The sequence below is a fragment of the Canis lupus genome, chromosome 14 (genome assembly GCF_003254725.2).
Source record: "Canis lupus dingo isolate Sandy chromosome 14, ASM325472v2, whole genome shotgun sequence".
NCBI classification, from domain to species: domain Eukaryota; kingdom Metazoa; phylum Chordata; class Mammalia; order Carnivora; family Canidae; genus Canis; species Canis lupus.
Genome location: NC_064256.1, coordinates 19118190 through 19142648, shown reverse-complemented (window position 1 = coordinate 19142648; position 24459 = coordinate 19118190). Strand labels below are relative to the sequence as shown.

Genomic DNA, 24459 nt, shown 5'->3' with positions numbered 1-24459 from the left:
CATTGGAAGAAAGGCAGTCTCTTCAATAAATGGTGCTGGGAAAATTGGACATCCACATGCAGAAGAATGAAACTAGACCACTCTCTTTCACCATATACAAAGATAAACCCAAAATGGATGAAAGATCTAAATGTGAGACAAGATTCCATCAAAATCCTAGAGAAAAACACAGGCAACACCCTTTTTGAACTCGGCCACAGTAACTTCTTGCAAGATACATCCACGAAGGCAAAAGAAACAAAAGCAAAAATGAACTATTGGGACTTCATCAAGATAAGAAGCTTTTGCTTCTTAGGATACAGTCAACAAAACTAAAAGACAACCTACAGAATGGGAGAAGATATTTGCAAATGACATATCAGATAAAGGGCTAGTTTCCAAGATCTATAAAGAACTTATCAAACTCAACACCAAAGAAGCAAACAATCCAATCATGAAATGGGCAAAAGACATGAACAGAAATCTCACAGAGGAAGACATAGACATGGCCAACATGCATATGAGAAAATGCTCCACATCACTTGCCATCAGGGAAATACAAATCCAAACCACAATGAGATACCACCTCACACCAGTGAGAATGGGGCAAATTAACAAGGCAGGAAATCACAAATGTTGGAGAGGATGCAGAGAAAAGGGAACCCTCTTACACTGTTGGTGGGAATGTGAACTGGTGCAGCCACTCTGGAAAACTGTGTGGAGGTTCCTCAAAGAGTTAAAAATAGACCTGCCCTACGACCCAGCAATTGCACTGTTGGGGATTTACCCCAAAGATACAAATGCAATGAAACGCCGGGACACCTGCACCCCGATGTTTCTAGCAGCAATGGCCACGATAGCCAAACTGTGGAAGGAGCCTCGGTGTCCAACGAAAGATGAGTGGATAAAGAAGATGTGGTTTATGTATACAATGGAATATTACTCAGCTATTTGAAATGACAAATACCCACCATTTGCTTCAACGTGGATGGAACTGGAGGGTATTATGCTGAGTGAAGTAAGTCAGCCGGAGAAGGACAAACATTATATGTTCTCATCCATTTGGGGAATATAAATAATAGTGAAAGGGAATATAAGGGAAGGGAGAAGAAATGTGTGGGAAATATCAGAAAGGGAGACAGAACGTAAAGACTGCTAACTCTGGGAAACGAACTAGGGGTGGTAGAAGGGGAGGAGGGCGGGGGGTGGGAGTGAATGGGTGACGGGCACTGGGGGTTATTCTGTATGTTAGTAAATTGAACACCAATAAAAAATAAATTAAAAAATAAAATAAAATCATATATTCTAACTGTTAATTACTGTTGAATAGAAAAGCTATGATTTTAGGATCAGTTATTTTCTGATTAATCAAATACTAAATCTTTCTTAACTGAAATAATATCATAACAGATGAGTGTTAAAGTTTTTCCACAGAGTGAATCACAATATTTGCAATAATTAATATATCTCCTATTGCCAATATCTAAACAATTTATTCTTTTTCTTGTTTTGTTGCATTGGCTGAAATTTTCAGAAACAGTTACACCTAATAGCAAGGAAAGTACTTATGCTCATTTCTGACTTTTATCAATATATTTTTTGTATTTTATAGTTAATAATGGCATTGACTGCAGGTTTGAAATTAATATTATTTATCGGATTAATGAAGTATAGTCATCTTCCTAATTTACTAGGTTTCCTTATATCAAGAATACATCATGGATCTAGTTATACAGATTTTCAGCATGTAAATATGATATTCTTCCTTTGATACTTTGATATGATAATATATATCAATTTAGACTTATCTATAAATTCTAAAATATAAGCCTTTTATGAATAATAAAACTTAAGTATAGTGTTGAATTCATTTGGTACTTTAAAAAAAAATTTGGTCTATATCTAATTTTCTAAATCTAATTTTCTCTAATGCTCTGTCAAATTTTGACATTAACGTTATGCCAGACAAAAAAGTGTATTTTAAAATGTTCTATCATTTTTCAATGCTAGGATTTTTAAAATCATAATATAAGGTTTATTTATTTGATTTTTGGAGGAATTTAATAACTCGTACCTTAAATTGTCTAAGCATAGCACTCTGTTAAAGAAAATTCTTTAACCTTTTCTATTTTATTTATGACTTTTAATTTATTCAGGCTTTCTATATCTTCTTGGGTTGATTTTAGTAATCAAAATTTTCCTTTAAAGTAACTTTATGGAGGCTTTAAAATTTTTTAATATTAAATTTTATGTCATATATTTTTAGGAGTGAATTTCATTATTTTATCTTTAATTATGACTTTGCCTACTTTGTTAGATTTTTAAATGAACAAATTTTCAACTAAAATTTATACTGCTTTTGTATCCAAATAAATTAATTTGGGGTTCATATTTATTAATTTCATCATCTTGCTTTTGTAAGTAAATATCTTTCTTAGCTGAAATGGCTTCATATGGAAGATTTGAAATGTTATAAAAAATGAACTGAAAAAGTATAAATCTGTGGTTAAATTCAAATAAACTCATGCAAAAAACCCAATACTAATCTTAGGAGGGGTCAAAATAAAATAGAATTAAATTGAAAAATTTTATATACATGGAAAAGAAGTTGATTGCAATGAAAATAGTCTAGGAAACTAAAGTTATTTACTGATACTTGATTTTGTTAGGTTAAATGAAATTACTAAAAATTAAAGATATAGTGTTTGGTTTCCAAATAATCAAAGAGGAAAAAAATGAAATTAGAAACATAATTCAAATGAGGGCAAGAAAAGAAGAAAAAAGAGTCAAAAGATACAAAAGCAGACAAATAGAAAGCATAATAAGAGCTGATAGAAACAAATTTAATGGTTATTACATTAAGTGGACTTGGAAAAAACTTTAAAGATAAACATTATCTTTCTGAAATAAATAATAAATTCTAGCTCTTTGTTGTTCAGCAGACAAATCTAAAACATAAATAAATAGAAAGATTGACTATAAAAGAACTGAAATACATGCCAGGCAGATATCAACCAAAGAAAGTATATCTTTAGGTAGTATATCTTTTTAGTATATAAGGCCAAAATTCCATCCACTATTGAAATTTTAAAAATAAATTTAGCAGGAAAATGTAACTATTCTAAACTGGTACCTAAGAACAGGTTATCTATCCTTATTTATTTATAGCAAAACTGAAAAATTTAACAGAATTATAAGGATAAATGAACAAATATACTATAGGGGAAATCTTGATATACTTCTCTCAATAATTGCTAGATCAAAACAGAAAAAATCACTAAGGATATGTAGACTGTTTAAACAACTCAAAGTTAATACAAATTGTATCCAATGGACACCAGGGACCCTCCCCGCAAACTGCAGAATACACAAGCATTTAAAGTAGGGGTCACCAAACTTTCTCTACAAAAGGCCAGATGATAAATATTTTAGACTTTGCAGGACATACAGTTTCTACCACAACTGGTCAACTCTACCATTGTAGTGTAAAAACAGCCACAGAAAACATATAAACAGAGGAATTTGGTTGTATTCCAATAATTGATTTAGAGAAACAAATGGCTGGCTGGATTTAGCCTGTGTGCCATAGTTTCCTGATCTCTGTTCTAAAGCATACATGGAACATTAATGAATATTACCACCTAACCAAAGCAAGATTCAACCAACTTTAAGGTATTGATATCATATAAGTAACATTATTTGAAAAGAATACAGTTAAGTTAGTTGTCAGCAATAAAAAGTTAAATGAAAAATCACTTTTATTTGAAAATTTAAAGAAACACTGAGTCAGAAAGAAATTGTTGTAAATTTAAAAATATTTTGAAATGAATAATGATGAAAATACCTATCAAATCTTGTAGAAAGCAACTAAGATGTATATAGGAAAAAAAGGTTAGTATTTAATGTATATATTAGAAAATATAAAAGGCTTAACTTATTTGAGCATCCAAGTTAAAGGCTTAACTTAGGGATCCCTGGATGACTCAGTGGTTTAGCACCTGCCTTTAGCCCAGGGTGTGATCTTGCAGTCCTGGGATTGAGTCCCACATGGGGCTCCCTGCATGGAGCCTGCTTCTCCCTCTGCCTCTCTCTCTACCTGTCTCTCTCTCTCTCTCTCTCTCTCATGAATAAATAAATAAAATATTTTTTTAAAAAAAGGCTTAACTTAGTTGACATCCAAGTTAAGAATTGAAGATTGATGCCAAAGTAATCAATAAAAATAAAAACAGGGACACCTGAGTGGCTCAGTGGTTGGGCGGCTGCCTTGGGCTTAGGTCCTGATCCCCGGATCTAGGATCGAGTCTTGCATCAGGCTCCTGCAAAGAGCCTGCTTCTTCCTTTCTCCCTCTGCCTATATCTCTGCCTCTCTCTCTCTCTCTCTCTCTCTCTCTCTCTCTGTCTCTCATGAGTAAATAAATAAATCTTTAAAAGAGAAAAGAAAAATAAAAACAAAGATGAAGGCATCACAATCCCAGATTTCAAGTTATACTACCAAGACATAGAAATCAAAATAGTATGGTACTAGCACGATGGGTCAGGATCAATGGAACAGGACAGAGAACACAGAAAAAAAAAAAACTTATATGATTAATTAATCTATGATAAAAGAAGCAAGAATATACAATAGAGGAAAAGACAGTCTTCAGTAAGTGGTGCTGGGAAAACTGGACAGCTACATGCAAAAGAATAAAACTGGACCTCTTTCTTATACTATACACAAAAATAAACTCAAAATGGATTAAGGACCTAAATGTAAGACTTGAAAATAAAACTCCTTAAAGAAAGCATAGGCAGTAATTTCTTGGACATTGGCCTTAAAAACATTTTTTCTGTATAGGACTCCTCAGGCAAAGAAAATAAAAGCAAAAACAAACTATTGGGAGTATACCAAAATAAAAAGCTTTTGAACAATGATGTTCATCAACAAAACAACAAGGCATCAACAAAACAAAAAGGCAATCTATTGAGTGAAAGAAGATATTTGCAAATGATATATCTGATAAGGGGCTATATGCAAAATATATAAAGAATTTATACAACTCAACATAAAAAATCAATCCAATTAAAAATAGGCAAAGGACTTGATAGACATTTTTCCAAAGAAAAAATACAGATGGCCAACAAACATGAAAAGATCTTCAACATCACTCATCATCAGAGAAATACAAATCAAAACCACAATGAGATATCACCCTATACCTGTCAGAGTGACTAAAATAAAAAAAAAAGTGTTGGGGGATCCCTGGGTGGCGCAGCGGTTTAGCGCCTGCCTTTGGCCCAGGGCGCGATCCTGGAGACCCGGGATCGAATCCCACATCGGGCTCCCGGTGCGTGGAGCCTGCTTCTCCCTCTGCCTGTGTCTCTGCCTCTCTCTCTCTCTCTGTGTGACTATCATAAATAAATAAAAATTAAAAAAAAAAAGTGTTGGTAAGAATATGAGAAAAAAAGGAACTCTCATGGACTGTTGTAGGAATATAAGCTGGTGCAACCACTGTGGAAAAAATATACAGGATCTTCAAAAAATTAAAATAAAATATTATATGATCCAGCAATTCCACTACTGCAAATTTACCCAAAGAAAACAAAAACACTAACTCACCCCTATGTTTATTGCAGCATTATTTACATTGTCCAAGATATGAAAGCGACTTAAGGGTCCATAAATAGATGAATGGATAAAGAAGATGTAGTATACATATACAATGTAATTTTAACCATAAAAAGAATGAGATCCTGCCATTTGCCACAATACATATGGACTTAAGGAGGTATTGTGCTAAGTGAAATAAGTCAGGTGAGAAAGACAAGTGCCATCAGATTTCAATTTTATGTGGAATCTAAGAAACAAGATAAATGAACAAACAAAACCAGAAACAGACCCATAAATACAGAGAACTAGTGTTTACCAGAGAGGAGATAGCTAAGGAGATGGGTAAAATAGGTGAAAGGGATTAAGAGATGCAAACTTCCAGTTAAAGAATGGATAAGTCATGGAGATGAAGATGTATTATGGGAAATATAGTCCAAAATATTGTAATGGCTTTGTATGGTGACAGATGGTGACCCCACTTATTATGGTGAACATAACTTAATACAGTTGTCAAATTACTGTGTTATGCTCCTGACACTAATATAGCATTGTAAACTATACTTCTACAAAAAATAATTTTAAAAAAGGATCAGATTGTCAAATAAGACTGACACAAGAGATCAAACTTTATTAAAAATATCAAGGATGCAAATAATCAAAAAGCATAGTTAATCTGTGGAAAAGTCTAGCACTTCTTCTTCAGTGGGCATTCTCAGATCTTTTTAAAAAACTATATCGGAAATTCTTTGGCCCAAAGCACCCATACTGAAGGAGCTTCTTAGGTCATAAATCATCTGTGCTTTATACTCAGATAGTTATAGCTTATACGGTATTTTTCAGGCCATCATATCCTATAAATCTATAGACTCCAGGTTCCTTATGCAATTCTAAATAGCCAGGCACACCCTGCTAAAAAGCCTTTCATAACAAGGCCTCTCCTTCTAAAAAACCATTTAGTCTGTTTGCTATGAAGTCTGTCACTGGTATGTTTACAAGGAGATTAAACTAGGGTGTTTGCCTTCTTTCATTTCCAGGGCATCTCCTCCTCTGGCCAGGAGAGCAAATGCATTGCAGACCTGTTGTTTTTAATAATTTATTTCTCAAACAAAACAAAACAAAACAAAAAACAAAACCAATATCAATAAAACTGATAAACTTCTGGCAAGATTAACAAAATAAAAACAAATAAAGAAGACAAAAATAATCACTACCAAAAAGACACAAGTACAGATATGAATACAGGATAAAAGGATAATAAGAGCACATTTGCTACCATTTTATGCCAATATATCAGAAATCATTTTTAAAATATCAGAAATCTTAAATTGAACGGACATGATCCTAGAGGAGAATCTTCAAACATGCAAATAATAAAAGAGAAACATGAAAAGGATTGATTGGAGCTATGAATGTTATTAACTGAGAATTTAAGACTGAAAAGAAGTGAGAATAAAGGCAACAGAATGGAATGATTTTTGTTATATGCTCAGTCAATGTAGAAACGAAACAACTAACAAAAATCAGGAGGCAAAGGAAAATGAAGGTGCAAAATGCAATCAGCAAGATTCAATGGATACAACTTACGGCTGAGAAATCAAGTAGTTGGAATAGTGACGTATCACAAATATAAACACCACTAAGATCATACTATTGAGTAAAATTTTGCAATGAAATTACCAGTGGAGGGTAGAAGTCGTAAATTAATTTTATCGTAGCACATAGTTTGGAGCAGATAGTTAAGGGCTAATGAAGACGGGAACTGAGGACATTTTTTTTTTTTTATTTTAATGATAGTCACAGAGAGAGAGAGAGAGGCAGAGACATAGGCAGAGGGAGAAGCAGGCTCCATGCACCGGGAGCCCGATGGGATTCGATCCCGGGTCTCCCGGATCACGCCCTGGGCCAAAGGCAGGCGCCAAACCGCTGCGCCACCCAGGGATCCCAACTGAGGGCATTTTGAGTGAAATTGCAAAGTACTCAGTATAAATGAAATACAGGGGGATCCCTGGGTGGCTCAGCGGTTGAGTGCCTGCCTTCCGCCCAGGGCATGATCCTGGAGACCCGGGATCAAGTCCCACATCAGGCGCCCTGCATGGAGCCTGCTTCTCCCTCTGCCTATGTCTCTGCCTCTATCTCTCTCTCTCTGTGTGTCTCTCATGAATAAATAAATAAAATCTTTAAAAAAAAAAGAAATGAAAATACAAAGAAACATCAGACAGCTGGAATAAAAAGCAAAGAAAACACCTAGTGAAGGATACATTTTAAAAATAGGAGACTTCTGGTTTCCAGTCTGATTTTCATAAAGATCTTGAAAGTAGTCATTCTGCCCTCCCAACAACAAAAACAAACAAACCAAACTCAACAACTTTTCTTAGATCCACTAGATAACTGATGTTACAGGGTAAACTGATAGGCGGAAAAATAAACAGGTGAATACAGAGCATCACAACTTACCAGGAGCAGAGGACCAGGAACAGAAGCTCAGAAGAATGCCAGGAACTGGTAGGAACACCTAAATGTGAATCGACTCATTGATGAAGACTGAGCATGAGCTAGTTTGAGAGGTTAAAAACTCCTGGGGCCCAACCTTACAAAGTTAAATGTAGTTTTACATTATGATCCAGCATTCATGCTCCTATAAGTTTACCCAATGAGATAAAAATTTATGTCAAAACAAAAACCTACACACAAATCTTTATAGCAGCTTTATTTATATTTGCTAACAATTGGAAGCTACCAAAATGTCCTTTGGTAAGTGAATGAATAAACAAACTGGTTCCATTCCATAGAATGGAATATTATTAGCAATAAGAACAAATGAGCTATCAAACCACTAAAAGATATGGAGGATCATTAAATGCATATTGCTAAGTGAAAGAAGCCATTCTGAAAAGGATACATCTTGTGATTCTAACTACATGACATTCTGGAAAAGACAAAACTATAGAGACAGTAAAAGAATCAGGATTAGGAGTTTGAGGGGTGAGAGAGAGGAATAGATAGGTAGAACACAGTGGATTTTTAGGTCAGTGAAACTATTTTGTATGATATTCTATTGGTGGACACATAACATGATATATTTGTCAAAATCTACTGAATGTACAACACAAAGAATGAACCTCACTGTAAACTTCAGACTTTAGTTAATAATAATGGACCAACCTTTGACAGATGAATGGATAAAGATGTAGTATATAGAGACAATGGAATATTACTCAGCCATCAGAAAAGGATGAATATTAGGACCCTTGAGTGGCTCAGTGGTTGAGCAGCTCCCTTCAGCTCTGGGAGTGATCCTGGAGTTCTGGGATCAAGTCCCACATTGGGCTCCCCCTAGGGAGCCTGCTTCTCCCTCTCCCTCTGCCTATGTCTCTGCCTCTTTATGTCTCTCATGAATAAATAAATAAATCTTTTTAAAAAGGAAGAAAAGGATGAATATTTACCATTTACTTTGATGTGGATGGAACTGGTGAGTATTATGCTGAGTGAAACTAGTCGATTGGAGAAAATTCTCATACAGTCTCACTCATATATAGAGTATAAGAAATAGTGAAGAGGACCATAAGGGAAACTGAGTGGGGAAAAATTAAAGAGGAAGGCAAACCATGAGAAACTGCTAACTCTGGGAAACAAACAGAAAGTTGCAGAAGGGGAGGTGGGTGAGGGGATGGGGTAACTGGGTGACAGGCACTAAGGAGGGTATGTGATGGGATGCCATTGGGTATTATTGCATTGGCAAATGAATTTAAATAAAATTTAAAAAGGAAGTAAATTTAAAAATGGACCAACATTAATTAATTGCATCAAGTATACCACACTAATGGAAAATGTAATAATAGGGGAAATTATGTGCAGGAGAAAAGGGGATACATAGGAACTCTCCATATTGTCTGCTCTATATTTCTATAAAACCAAAAATTTTTGAAAAAAATCAATTAATTAAAAAAGCAGACTAAACAATGTAACACACTATAAATGGATTCAAACATATCTGTCACATCAGTGAATATAACTTGATTTAAATCACATGGGTTAAAAATGAGGTTTAAATAAGACAAAAAAATTATAAGAGATGGAGGAGTGAGTAGTAATTAAGCTGGACATACATATGAAGCCAGCAAAATACATACACTAGCTCTTTGCTTCAGTATCCAGTCTTCTCCAGGGCTTCCTAACTGGTGTTTTCCATGGAACATCTGGAGCTTCTAGAGTTTTTGAGACTATCTTTAGATAAAAAGGCAATTTACAAATTCAAAATTAGGTATTAAAGTGCTTATTTAGGATGAGAAAAGAAATGACAATAAAATACTGGAGCCTAGGAAATTCAAATCCCTTTTTTCTAAGGTCTTCAGGAAAGTTACCATAAATGCCTATCCTGATATGCTTCCTGGTTGTACCCAGGCTTCCTTCTCCCTTCCAAACACCTCTTAACTCTCAACAACACTCCATATTCACAGTGCTCAGCAAGTGAAAACCTCTGACTCTTACTCTCCATTAGCAGCACAGTGAGTCTGCCTCTGTCCTGTGACCATTATTTTTCAATAACTACAAGTCCACAGGACACAGGGATACAGGAAAATCTCTGTCAGCCTGGAGCTTCTCCACAACCATGAAGGACTTCATTCTTGACTCTGAGACACCAATTGTGGCTTCCCTTCTGGGTGACTAACGAAACCCTTCCTTTCTGGAAACACCTTCCCTCATGGTCTAATTGATTTAAAAACTTTTGTTCCCACTCCAGTGTTTTGTCTTTTTATTCTTGGCCCTCAGTTCTGGTTTACAATCCTTAAGTTCCATAGGGTTGTATTTCTTAAAGGATGATACAGTGGAGGTGGAAGATGGTCTTTAGGTCTGTTAGTTTAAGGAGATGATAAGGAAAATGAGTCCTGAGAGGGAAGTAGCTGCAAGATATTGATCTCAGGGCTTTCCTTCTATTAAGTTTGACCTCTAAATCCGTCTCCTGATTAGGAGTATACCGAACTTGTCTTTTTGTTTACCTAGAGTTGTATGAAAACAAAACCTTACCTAGCTTTATTATATGTTAGGTTCTATAAAGAGAAAAAAAATCAATTCTGATGCTTAATTCATGTGATATCTTTAGGAGGTACAATATACTTGAACTTTTTTTCTTTTTCAAGAAGGTTACATCAATGGTGTATTTTTCTGAAAAGCTTTGAATGTCTTTGTCTTTATATGTGAGGAAGAACATAGTTGGGATATCATTCCCCTCCAGTTCATATAGACATTATTCAATTGCCTTTGTCATTTTATTTTATTACTCATTTATTTTTTTATTTCCTTTTCCCCCCAAATTTTTATTTCAATTCCAGTTAGTTAACATATAGTGCAATATTGGTTTCAGGGGTAGAATTAAGCGGTTCATTACTTATATACAAAATCCAGTGCTCATCATAAAAAGTGCCCTCCTTAATACCCATCACCCATCTAGCCCATCCTCCACTTACCTCCTTCCATCAACCTTGGTTTGTTCCTTCAGTTTGTTCTCTACATTAAGAGTCTTTTATGGTTTATTTCACTCTCCCACCCCCATCCCGCATATGTTCATATGTTTTGTTTCTTAAATTCCACATATGAGGGAAATCATATGGTATTTGTGTTTCTCTGACTGACTTATTTTGCTTAGCGTAATATACTCTAGCTCTAATCACATTATTGAAAATGGCAAGATTTCATTACTTTTGATGACTGAGTAATGTTCAATTGTATATATATGCCACATCTTCTTTATCCATTTATCAGTTCATGGACATTTAGGCTCTTGCCATAGTTTGGCTGTTGTTGATAATGCTGCTATAAACATCAGGTACATGTATCCCTTAGAATCTGTATTTTTGTATCATTTGGGTAAATAGTAGTTCAATTGCTGGATGGTAGGGAAGTTTTATTTTTAACTTTTTTGAGGAACCCCCATACTGTTTTCCAGAGTGGGTGCACTAGTCTGCATGAGGGATTCCCTTTCTCCAGCACCTGTTGTTTCTTGTGTTGTTAATTTTAGCCATTCTGACAGGTATGAGGTGATAACCACAGTTTTGATTTGGATTTCCCTGATGATCAGTGATGTTGAGCATCTTTTCATGTGTCTGTTGACCATCTGGATGTCTTCTTTGGAAAAATCTCTATTCATGTCTTCTGCCCAGTTTTTAACTGGATTATTTGTTTTTGGGGTATTGAGTTTGATAAGTTCTTTACAGATTTTGGAGACTAACCTTTCATCAGATATGTAATTTGTAAATATCGTCTCCCATTCTTTGGGTTTCCATTTAGTTTTATTGACTGTTTCCTTCACTGTGCAGAAGGTTTTATCTTGATGAAGCCCCAGTTGTTCACTTTTGCTTTTGCTTGCCTTGCCTCCAGTGATGTGTCTAGTAAGAAATTGCTCTGGCTGAGGTCAAAGAGGTTGCTGTCTGTGTTCTTCTCTGGGATTTGGATGGTTTCCTGTCTCATATTTAGATCTTTCATCATTTTGAATTCATTTTTATGTATAGTATAAGGAAGCATTCCTTATTCCTATATTCCTATACCATTCCTATTCCTATATTCCTATATCAATAAGGAATATTCCTTATTCCTATACCATTCTTCTGCACGTGGTTGTCCAGTTATCCCAACATTATTTGTTAAATAGACTTTTTTCCTATTGAATATGTTTTCCTGTTTTGTTGGAGATAGTTGTGGGTCCATTTTAGGGTTTTCTATTCTGTTCCATTAATCTATGTGTCTATTTTTTGCACCAGTACCATACTGTCTTGGTGACTACAGCTTTGTAATATAGCTTGAAGTCCAGAATTGTGAAACCTCCACTTTGCTTTTTTTTCAGTGTTGATTTGGCTATTGGGGGTCTTCTGTGATTCCATACAAATTTTAGGATTGTTTGTTCTGTCTTTGTGAAAAATGCTAGTAGTATTTTGATAAGGATTATATTAAATGTGTAGATTGCTTTGGGTAGTGTAGACATTTTAACAATGTTTGTTCTTCTAATCCATGAGCTTGGAATGTTTTTCCATTTTTGTGTGTGTCCTATTCAATATCTTTCATAAGTGTTCTGTAGTTTTTAGAATATAGATCTTTTACCTCTCTGGTTAGGTTTATTCCTAGGTTTCTTATGATTTTTGGTGCAGTTGCAAATGAAATTGAATCCTCAATTTCTTTTTCTGCCACTTCATTATTGATGTACAGAAATGCAACAGATTTCTGTACATTGGTTTAATATCTTGTGAGTTTACTGAGTTCATGTATTAGTTCTAGCAGTTTTTTGGTGGAGTCTTTCAGGTTTTCTGCATAGAGTCTTATGTTGTCTGCAAATGGTGGAAGTTTGACTTCTTCCTTGCTGTTTTGGATTACGTTTATTTCTTTCTATTGTCTGATTGCTGAGGCTAAGACTTCCAGTACTTAAATAGTAATTTAAATAGTAATGGTGAGAGTGGACATCTTTGTCTTGTTCCTGCCAATAGAGGAACAAGAGTTTTTTTCCCATTGAAGATATTAGCTGTGAGTCTTTCATTTATGGCCTTTATGATGTTGAAGTATGTTCCATCTGTACCTATTTTGTTGAGGGTTTTTATCAATAACGGATGCTGTATTTTGTCAAATGCTTTCTCTGCACCTATTAAGAGGATTATATGACTCTTTTCTCTTTTTATTAATGTGGTGTATCATGTTGGTTGATTTGCAAATACTGAACCACCCTTGCAGTCCAGGAATAAATGCCACTTGATCGTGGTGAATAATTCTTTTAATGTACTGTTGGATTTGATTTGCCAGTATCTTGTTGAGAAATCTCGCATCCACATTCATAAGGGATATTGCCCTATAATTCTTTCTAGTGGGGTCTTCCTCAGGTTTTGGAATAGAGTAATTCTGGCCTTGTAGAAAGTGTGGAAGTTTTCTTTCCATTTCTATTTTTTGGAACAATTTGAGAAGAACGGGCTTTAATTGTTCCTTAAATGTATGGTAAAATTCCCCTAGTAAGCCATTTGGTCCTGAACTTTTGCTTGTTAGGAGATTTTTGATTAATGATTCAATTTCTTTGCTAGTTATGGGTCTGTTCAATTTTTCTATTCCTGTTTCAGTTTTGGCAGTTTGCATGTTTCTAGGAATTGGTCCATTTCTTCCAGATTTCCCAGTTTGCTAGCATATAATTTTTCATAATACTCTCTTATAATTGTTTGTATTTCTGTGGTGTTGGTTGTGATCTTCCCTTTCATTTGTGATTTTATTTGTATCCTTTCTCTTTTCTTTTTGATAAGTCTGGCTACGGTTTATCAATTTTATTAATTCTTTCAAAGAACCAGCTCTTAGTTCCATTAATCTTTTCTACTGGGTCTTTTGTTGTTGTTGTTTCTGTATCATTTATTTCTGCTCTAATCTTCATTATTTCCCTTCTTCTGCTGGCTTTAGACTTTATTTGCTGTTTCTTTTCTAGCTCTATTAGGTGTAAGGTAAGATTGTGTATTTGAGACTTTTCTTATTTCTTGTTGTAGGCCTATATTGCATTTTACTACCCTCTTTTGACTGCCTTTGCTGCACCCCAAAGGTTTTAGACTGTTGTGTTTTCATTCATTTGCTTCCATGTATTTTTTAAAAATATATTTATTCATTATAGAGAGGGTGCGCATGAGCTCTCATATGTGGGAGGGGCAGAGGGAGAGAATTTTCAAGCAGACTCCCTGCTGAGCATGGATCCCCAACACAGGGCTTGATCTCATGACCCATGAGATCATGATGTGAACCAAAATCAAGAGAGTTTGATGGTTAACTGACTGAGTCATCCAGGTGTCCCTTCCATGTACTTTTTTGTTTTAATTCCTGGTTAGCCTATTCATTCTTAGTAGTATATTCTTTAACCTCCATGTATTTGTGGTCTTTCCAATTTATTATTATTATTATTATTATTATTTTTGATGGCTGACTTCAAGTTTCTGAAGATATGCTTCATATGTTCTCAGTCTTTTTATACTTCTTGAGGGCTGATTTGTGATCCAGCATGTGATCTATTCTGGAGAATGTTACATGTGTACTCAAAAAGAATGTGTATTCTGCTGCTTTAGGAAGAAATGTTCTAAATATATGTGCTAAGTCCATCTGGTCCAGTGTGTCACTGAAAGCCATTGTTTCTTTGTTAATTTTTTGCTTAGATGATTTGTCCATTGCTGTGAGTGGGGTCTTAAGGTCTCCTACTATTATTATATTATTATCAATGAGTTTCTTTATGTTTGTTATGAGTTGATTTATATATTTAATGCTCCCAAGTTGGGGGCATAAATATTTATAAATGTTATATCGTCTTGATGCATAGACCCCCTAATCATGATATTATGCACTTCTTCATCTCTTGTAACAATCTTTGGTTTAAAATCTAGTTTGTCTGATATAAGTATGGGCACTCTGGCTTTCTTTTGACATCCATTAGCATCATAGACAGTACTCCATCCCTTTACTTTTAATTTGCAGGTGTCTGTAGGTCTAAAATGAGTCTCTTATGGGTGGCATATAGATGAGTCTTGGTTTTTTTCCTCCATTGTGTTATCCTATGTCTTTTGATTGAAATATTTAGTCCATTTACATTCAGAGTGATTACTGAAATATATGAACTTAGTGCGATTGTGCTACCTGTAAAGTTGGTGTTTCTGATGATGTTCTCTGTTCCTTTCTAGTATTTGTTGATTTTGTTCATTTTTCCCCACTCAAAGAGTTCCCTTTAATATTTCTGGCAGGGCTGGTTCAGTAGTGACAAACTCCTTTAGTTTCTGTGTGTCTGGGAAACTCATTATCTCTCTTTCTATTCTGAATGACAGCCTTGGAGGATAAAGTATTCTTGGCCATATATGCCTTTGTCATTTAGTGTCCCAGAGGAGAATTTTGCCTATTTCCAGCTAGATTCTCTTATATTGTAGTAATCTCTGAGTCTTTTCCATCAATGTACTTAGGAAGGCTTTCTGTCCTAGGCATGCCTATAATTCGAAGATGGCAATTTTCTTCTTGCTTTGTCTACCACTCTCTTTCTCTTCTTTTCACCCAGGAGAAGCTTACATAGGTCTTCCTTTTCTTTATTCATTTTATTTTGTCAGTTTCAATTCCACCATCTCTTTTCTTCATCCCATTTTCACTGAAATTCTAATACTTCATTTTGTAGTTTTATTACAATCTTAACTTATCTTGTCACTTATCCTTCTTTTCTGATTAGGTTCTACTTATCACAGTTCAATCTATTTGGATTTCTTTTTCATAAAGGCTTTATTTTCTAAAATATTTTTTCTGTCATAAATTATTTTTAGCAGTTTGCTTTAGTTTGAGTATTTAAAACTATGTTCCTTTTACATGAGTTTCTAGTGTGGTTTCATAGATCCTATGCTGATTGTAAGTTTTATGCCTTTTGGTATGAGAAAAGATCACTAAAGCCCATTAAAATAGTGTGTGCAGACTTCCCTTGGTTTTATTCACTGACACTATGCTTCACGTCCAGATTCCACCTCAGAGCCACAGCTGGGGATGGTTCTAAATGCAGAAAGCAGTGATCAGAGTTTAGCAGATAATAAACGACAAAGATTTGCTAGATTGACTTAAGGTGTTCTTATGTTCCCACTTCGAGATGTTTCCTGACATTCTGAACTGGAATAAAGAAATAAAGACAAAACAGAAAACCTCATGCTGTGGCTCTTTTCCTCCTAGGCTTGCCAATGGCATATATTTGGAAAACCGTAATTCCTATGATCCAATGTTCTGTGGTCATCCCCTTTCTCATCCCTCTCCATTTCCTTCTGCATTGTTTACTGGGAGTCACAATCTCTAATCGACTACATATAAAAGGAGTGCTGTTGATGAGAGATTGTGATATCCTGATTCTAAGATGGCCCTAAGATTCCCGTGCCTTCTGATATTCTCTGTCTTGTGTAGTTCCTTCCCACATTGGGTCAGGATCAGTCTGTGATACCAATAGCATATAGCAGAGGTGATGGGATGTAACATCTAGGATTCCAAAAGCTTCCATCTTGAGCATTCTCTCATTCTTTCTCTTTTCTGGGTTACTTCTGGATAATGCCAGTTTCCACATCTTACAGACACTGAGATAGCTCATGGAAAGAATGCTTTGGTGAGGAAGAGAATTCTCCAGAACGAGTCAAGCATTGAGATCACTGATGCCCTGGCTGACACCTTGACTGTAATCTGAGACTTGCAATGAAACTTGTCCAAACCACCCAGATGAGCTGCTTTCAGATTCCTGATACTCAGAAACTATGCACATATGGGCAGCAGTTTGCTTTTAATTTAATTCCTTCAGTTTTGTAGCTAGTGCAAATGTCTTTCAGACCCTGGTAACAGGTTTTCTAGCAATTTTAGTTTCAACATCATTATGAGTTTATTTTTCTGTATCTTCATAAATATTTTTGTGACCATTTCGTAAAATATATACTAGAACTCATTAAGCCAACTCAATTTTGTTTTTTTGTTTTTTTTAAAAGATTTTATTTATTTATTCATGAGAGACACACAAAGAGAGAGACAGAGACAGAGACACAGGCAGAGGAAGAATCAGGCTCCATGCAGGGAGCCTGACGTGGGACTCAATCCTGGGTCTCCAGGAACAGGTTTTGGGCTGAAGGCGGTGCTAAACCGCTGAGCCACCCGGGCTGCCCAGCCAACTCAATTTTGAACCAGAATTTCTATAATAAAATTAATTACATATGATTTCAATTATTTTAAGTTGACTAATGTTGATTTCATGGGTCAGTTTATGATATTTTGGTAAATGTTCCCCAACTACGATTGTCAATTTTTCTATTTCTTTTTTCAACTCCATCGGTTTTTGCTTCATTTATTTTGAGACTTTTTTGTTTGGTTCCATATTTAGCATCATTACATGTTTCTGGTAGGTTGATCCTTTTATCATTATGTAATGTCCCTCTTTCTTTCTACTCATTTTTTTTCCTCTGAAATCTGTGATCAGACATTAGTCTAATTATTACTTTAAAAAATAATATTTATTTTTATTTTTTTGCGAAGTTTCTCAAAATTTTTTATTTTATTTTATTTTTTTAATAATAAATTTATTTTTTATTGGTGTTCAATTTGCCAACATACAGAATAATATTTATAGTGACAAATGAGAGCTACACTTGTGATGAGCATAGAATAACATTTAGACTTGTTGAACCACTGTGTTGTATACCTGAAACTAATGTAATATTGTGTGTCAACTATCCTTCAAAAAAATTAAAAATAAAATTAATGTTTAAGTGGTATCTTTTCCATCTTTTTACTTTCAACCTACCAATATCATTGATGTTTCCTGTAAACAGTATATAGTTGGGTCATTTTTTTAAGCCACTCTATCTTTCACTCAGTATATTTAAACCATTTACATTTAACATAATTTTAACATGCTGCAACCAATCTGCCATTTATCATTTGTTTTTTGTTTGTTCTTGTTTTTCTTTCTCTATTTCTCTTTTCTTATCTTCTTTTGGGATATGTCAATATTTTTTTAGGGTTCCATACTGATTTATTTAAGGGATTTTTAGTATATATTTTTGCATAGTTTTCATAGTGATTGCTTTGAGTATTACAATATATACAGTCTACTGGTATCATTTTACCACTTCAAGCAAAGTATGGAAAGTTCATTTCCAGTTAAGTCCTTGACTTTCTCCATTTTAAAATATAGTCTTGAGTTTAGGTAGTATTATAGTTTTTATTTCAATCATCAAATATAATTTACAAAACTGATGAGAGAAAGAATTGGCTATTATATGTACCCTGATTTCTTCTCTTTCTGCTATTCCTTCTTTCTTCCTGGTACCTAAGATTCTTTCTTTTATAATTTCCTTTCTATCTGAAGTACTTACTTTAGCCAACCTTTAAAGGTAGGTCTGCTAACAAAAACAAACTAACAGAAACAAACAAAACAAAATAAAATAAAAAAAATAAGCAAAGTCTTAGTGTTCCTTTATCTGAAACGTCTTTATATCTCTTTAATTCCTACATGATAATATCACTGGATATAGAATTTACAGCTGAAAGTGATTTTATTTCACCACTTGAAAATTTTCCCAATTTCTTCTAGTCTCCATGATTTCAGACAAGAAATCCTCTGTCATACAAATTGATATTCCTTGTGAGCAATATGTCCTTTCTCTCTGGATGCATTCAAGACATTTTCCTTATCTTTAATTTCCAGAATTTTAATTATGATAGTATGTATTTCTTTGATTTATCTTGTTTGAAATTTGCTTTTTGAATTTGTAGCTTTATGCTTTTTCCAAATTTGGGAAGTTTCCATCTATTATTTCTTCAGATACTCTTTCAGGCTCATTGTTCCTCCTCTCTTTCTTGGATTCTTATGATATGAATGTTATCTTTTGTTATAGACCTACAGTCTCTTCATCTTTCTTTTCTTTCTTTCTTTCTTTTTTTTTCTTTCTTTCTTTCTTTCTCTTTCTTTCTTTCTTTCTTTCTCTTTCTTTCTTTCTTTCTTTCTTTCTTTCTTTCTTTCTTCTTCTCTTTCTTTCTTTCTTTCTTTTTCTTTCTTCTTTCTTTCTTATCAATTTTCATTTTTCAGATAAGGTGAATTCTATTCCTCTCTCTCAAATTCACTGATTCTGTGCTCTGTCATCTCCACTGTACTACTGAGTCCATATAGTGAATTTTTTTGTGTTTGTTATTACATTTTCCAGTTCTATAATGTCTCTAAAGCCATTTAAAATTGACTGATCAATTTTCTTTGTTGGTGGTGTCAGGCTTACAAGATGTCAAAGGGATTTCCATTAAATTCCACAGAAGAATGAGCCTATGTGGGCTGCTTTCTGTTGCTAGGTTAGAGATCAGGGAATAATGAGTCTGCTTTGACTTGTTTGGTGGAAGGGACATAAGACTCCCTGTTGCTGTATCATTCCTCTAGTGCTGGTTTCCCAAATCAGTTTACCAACTCACCACTTTTCAGAGTTTTCATTTGGTTGTCTCTTATGTTAATTCCAAGGATTGTATTTGTGCTTCACCAGAGAGGGGCAGAGAGAAATGAGTCTACACCATTTTATGAGTTTCATTAATCTATTCTTGATTTCTTGACAGACTTCCCTTGATGTGGTACCTGACATTATCAGTCCCTAGTAGAGTTAAACTATACTACCTATTTAGAAAATGTGTAGTGCTGGGCTATTCTTTGTGTAGAGGTGGGCCCTGGTTAGACCAAGGCATATTATATAAGAAATAGTAAACTAGTTATATGCTATTGATTGACTATTTATTGCTCAAAAAGGAAAAACATTGCTCAGTGAAAGAAATTTCCTAAATCGGATTAGATTAGATTAGATTTATCCATAAATTTTGAATGATTTATCTGTATAAAACTGTACAAACAGCAGTAAGAAAAGTTAGTGAAGAAGATCATGAGGAAAGAGAGGAAGAGAGGGAGGGAAGAAGGGAGCAGCGGCGAGATAGAGGGAGAGAGAGAGAGGTAAAGAGAGAGAGAGAGAGAGACAGATTGGGAAAAGCTCATTTGCAGAGTTCCCTAGAAACCTGAATATCTTTTCTTTATAGTTACCATTGATGTCTTCATAAAACAAGCACCCATCATCTGTACCTAATATCTCCAGAATGTGGCTTGGATAAGGGTTTGTCCCTCACAAAGAGAAAAGTCGCATTAATATATCACAGTACCAAAATAATTCACTATACCCAGAAACTCTAATAGGACACTATTTGGATACATTAAGCTATTCTTTTATCTTGACCTTTCTCTCCATTCAGGAACAAGATGGTGTGGCATCCATAGGAATGGGAGTTTACAACAGAAAATCAGGAAAAGATTTTGTCATTTCAAAAGCCTGGGCCTTGAGATAACTCAGAACACAGAAAAAGAATGTGGTAAATTAGAGTTAGATTTCCTACTCCTAGAAGAAATGCAAGGCTTTAGACAGTCATATGTCATGGGAGCAACCTGACATCCAAGAATGGGACTGAGATTTCAGGAACAGAGCAAAATCTGGCAACACCTTATAAATAGGATGAAAGGATGATTCAAAGGGATTTGTGTGGGCTGGCAGCTGGGGACCAGATCTAAACAAGGAAGTCTCAGAAGGGTATACACAGTTGTTAATAAACATGGGAGTCAAGAGAGCTCCTTCTAATGCTCTGGAACTCCCGCATCTTACATATAACCCCAGGGAAAGTTTAGGTGAATTCTTATTTGCTGAGATTACATTTTTATGACCTGTTGGAGAAAAACTTAGAAGAAAATGTTATCGTTACCTTTGAAGTCTTCTGTGTGCTTCATTCTTCAGATGTAACTACTTTCATAATGCTGTGTTCATTTTTCTACTGTTTTTCTTTTTAATTTTACCACATATGCAGGTGTCCCTAAATAAATTTTTATTTTTCATGTTTTTGAATTTTACATAAATTTTACAGTAACTATATTGTATTTATTCTTCAGTAATGTTTTTCACTTAACATTTATATTCCTGACTTTCATCCACGGTGATGCAATTTGAATTAATTCATTTTCACTGCTGGATAGTATTCTATTATATGAATACATGGCAATTATTCATCCATTTTCTTTCCCGAAAGCACTTGGATCATTTTTAGATTTTGGCCATTACAAATGATATTACTATGAACTTTCTTAACATATCTCTTCATGGACATATTAAGAGGTTCCCATAAGCAAATCTAAGAATAGAAGTGCTTGATATCCATTAGGGTAGATCAGGTGCTGATATAAACTACTCCAAAATCTCAGTGACTGATCACTATAAACATTACTTCTCATTCACTCCAAGTTACATGTGAATATTGTTGGTTGATTCTCTTAGGCAGATTGCAAGTGGTACTGATGCCATGCTCTACATTTGGCCCTACAGTGTAGGCTGTCCTTTCCTACAGAAAGGATCATGGGGAAAACAACAGATTACCACTTTGGTTTGGAGATGCTCACATTGGTTTGGGAATGGACTCACAGATTCTGTTCATATTCTGTTGGCCAGAACCAAGCATACAGACTACACTAGATACCAGGAATCTAGTAGGAACTTCTAGTTCCTGTTCCAGGCTGGCACAACTTCATAACAATGTTATATTATAGAAAGGGAGCATAAATTTGTAGTGGTTCTGTTATTCAGTTCTGCTACAGCCGGGTTGTAAAGTGTATTTATGTTCAATTTTGCAAGAGAATTGCAATTTGTTCTCTAAGAGCTAGTAACAAATTGCATGCACATTAGCAGAATAGGAGGACCAGGTGCTCAGTATTTTTGTCCATACTTGATATTCTGCAAGTCACTTCACTAAACAGATTACCAACTTGTAAACAATTTTTAAAATGCATTCCTAGAAGGTCTTTCTTAAATAAATCATTTAACTATTTCATGATGAAAGAAATGAAGGAAATGACCTTAAGTAATCTATTAAGGGCAGGCCAGGAGTGCCCAGATTTTATTTTCCAAGCCCAGCCATCTTTTCTGAGGGTTTTAGTAATTTCAGATGTATTCAGTGAAAGCTTTTTTATTGTTTCCCTTTTTCCCCTGTAGATTTAAATGCTTATCATAGTGCCTTGTAAATTATTGGCAATCAATAACTATTCTTTGAATGAATGAATAAATGAATTTCCAGGGAACAATCACTTTTCAAAGCTTCATCATATGCTTGTATTATAGTCCTCTCTACTTCAGCTTGGAATCATTGGTTTGTTAAAAGGACTTTAACCACATTGGGAGTGTGGGGGGGGCAATTATCTGATGATATAAATGGTCAATTTTTCCTTCCTTTGTGATAAAAACTTAATAGAAGAAGTTAATAGATAGAAGTTAATTTGTGTCAGACTGTGTTGCTTCTTGCTTAATAGCCATAGTTAACTATTTTGAGCAAGAAATAACTAGTGTGGCTTCCTCTACCTGCCATGTTTCCATTCTTACATGGAGATTAATCACTACCTGGATCACAGAGGCTTGTACAGACAGCCGTTGTTCCCCATGAAACTTATAAATCAAACACTGTAAACATTTTGTCTTCCTTAGAGAAGTCAAGAGCAGGAAATGTTAACTTCATGGAATAGCAATATGCCTTTCAACCACATAGAATCAAAGAACAGAAGATCAGTCTAAGTTCTATGGGGCTTTAAGTCTATTACTTTTAGAATGAAGGTGTAAAGGAGGAAGTTAAGAAGTACAAATTAGCATGCAATAGTGGTTACTTTTTGCTTTTTCTTATTAAAGCTTTACCTAGTCTATGAATGGTAGGTGATTACAAATAGATTTTTGATTTTCTATAGAAATTGAAAACCTACATTTGTTATGGGGGTTAAAAATCAACTTTGTTCCTTCAGAATAATTTCACATTTCTTCTTATGTTAAGAAGAGAAGGAAAAAGGTAACTTTTTCTTTTTTTTTGACCTGTGAAGCATAATTAAAGAGAAAGATTTGGATTGCTCAATGCTGAGACTAATACTCCCTAGTGCAGAAATCATGTCTTGTAGAGAATGAGTTATGCACTATTTAATCGAGGTGTGGTGCCATAATCTCCTTGCATCAGTTTGCTCTGCTTACAAGGCCTAGGGTCCCTGGAGCAGTGAGCTTTACTCAGTTGCAAAATAGTGACCTGGGATGGGTACGGCTGAAGGTGAGTGGCTGATGTACCATCGCCTGGGGAAGAGGACAAAAGAGGGTACAGCAAGGAGCATTTTAAGGCAGAGTGAGCAGTTCTGTTTAAAGAAGCCCTGGGGATAAGACTCACCAGTGTCCTAGGATGGTCAATTGAGCACTTGTATGGGTAGATGTCCTCTTGCTAAGGATATTACTTAGAAACAACCAAAGCTGATAACATGTGGGTGTAAATAAACATGAATTAATTTCTCTCAGCCAGTTCCTGGTGAAGGGAATCAATTTGTGTCTTCATGTAAGGGGAAGGAAATGCTTTTAATCTTTGTTCCACTACTTGGGTGGGAGTCCACCATAGACAGTATAGGCATCATCAAATACTTCTTATGCAAGGGAAAATGAAAAGTATCCTCCCTCACTCTCTGAGGCTTCCTCCTGCTTCTTCAGAGGCAAAGAACAGATGCAGGTCCCACTTTTGGTTAGATACATCAGCAGTGTGGTGGGAGGGTGGTGAAAAAAGTTATCCAGTGGTGACAGAGAGTTTTAGGTATTTATGTAGAATAATATGTTATAACCCAAAAAAGACTAATGCAAAATAGAAAACTGGGAGCAGTGAAAAGAAGAATAGAAAACTCTTTCTGCGAGTGTGAGAAGTATATCTATCAAGAGGGACCCCTTGTGAACCTCAAGTTAGAGAAAGAGGACATGCTTTTCTCAGTTCAGACTGATCATTGGGGTGATGCTTACCTCTTGATCCAGAGCTTTCTCTGACAGGTGCACAATCCACAGGGACTTACGTGTAAAGCATGCTAAGCCTCACTGATGGGTAGCAGGAAGAGAGAATGGACCAGAAATGAGGAAGGCATGAGCCTTTACAGAATAACCTGGACACAGGTGATCTATGGATCCCTTTCCATTGCAGATCTATCACAAGTAGAAGGGCTATAGTGCCAGCATGACTGGAGACCACATGCATTGAAGGAAGACTGGGGAGACAAATTTCCCAGTCTTTCACAGTGGGACAGGTCCCTCAAGATTTACCGTTATGGGTTTGCCTATTTCTCTCTTTAATTTTGTCTATTTTTGCTTCATGCATTTTAAGACTCTCTTGTTAGATGCATCTAAATTTCCAATTGCTCTGCTTTTTTGATCAATTAATCCTTTCTCATTGTAAAAAGTATCTCCTACCTTGAATTTTTTTCTGATATCAATATAACCACTCCAGCTTTCTTATGTATACTGATTGCTTTAGTTATCTTTTCCCATTCTTTTCTTTCCATCTAT

The 24459-nt window shown here is 35.0% G+C and overlaps 1 protein-coding gene across 36 annotated transcripts in view; it reads right to left on the bottom strand.

Moving 5' to 3' along the window:
• GNGT1 (G protein subunit gamma transducin 1) overlaps positions 1-24459 on the bottom strand; it is a 346832-nt gene that overhangs the window by 47668 nt on the left and 274705 nt on the right. For 17 of the 36 annotated variants that reach the window (XM_049093550.1, XM_049093559.1, XM_049093560.1 and 14 more), the window contains 2 exons: positions 9700-9793; positions 8024-8081 (listed from right to left, as the gene is read on the bottom strand). The exons of 17 other annotated variants lie outside the window; for them this stretch is intronic. The gene's annotated coding sequence lies outside the window, so the exon portion shown is untranslated. The remainder of the gene's footprint in view (positions 1-8023; positions 8082-9699; positions 9794-24459) is intronic. 2 more of the 36 variants (XM_049093570.1, XM_049093572.1) reach the window with 1 other exon arrangement.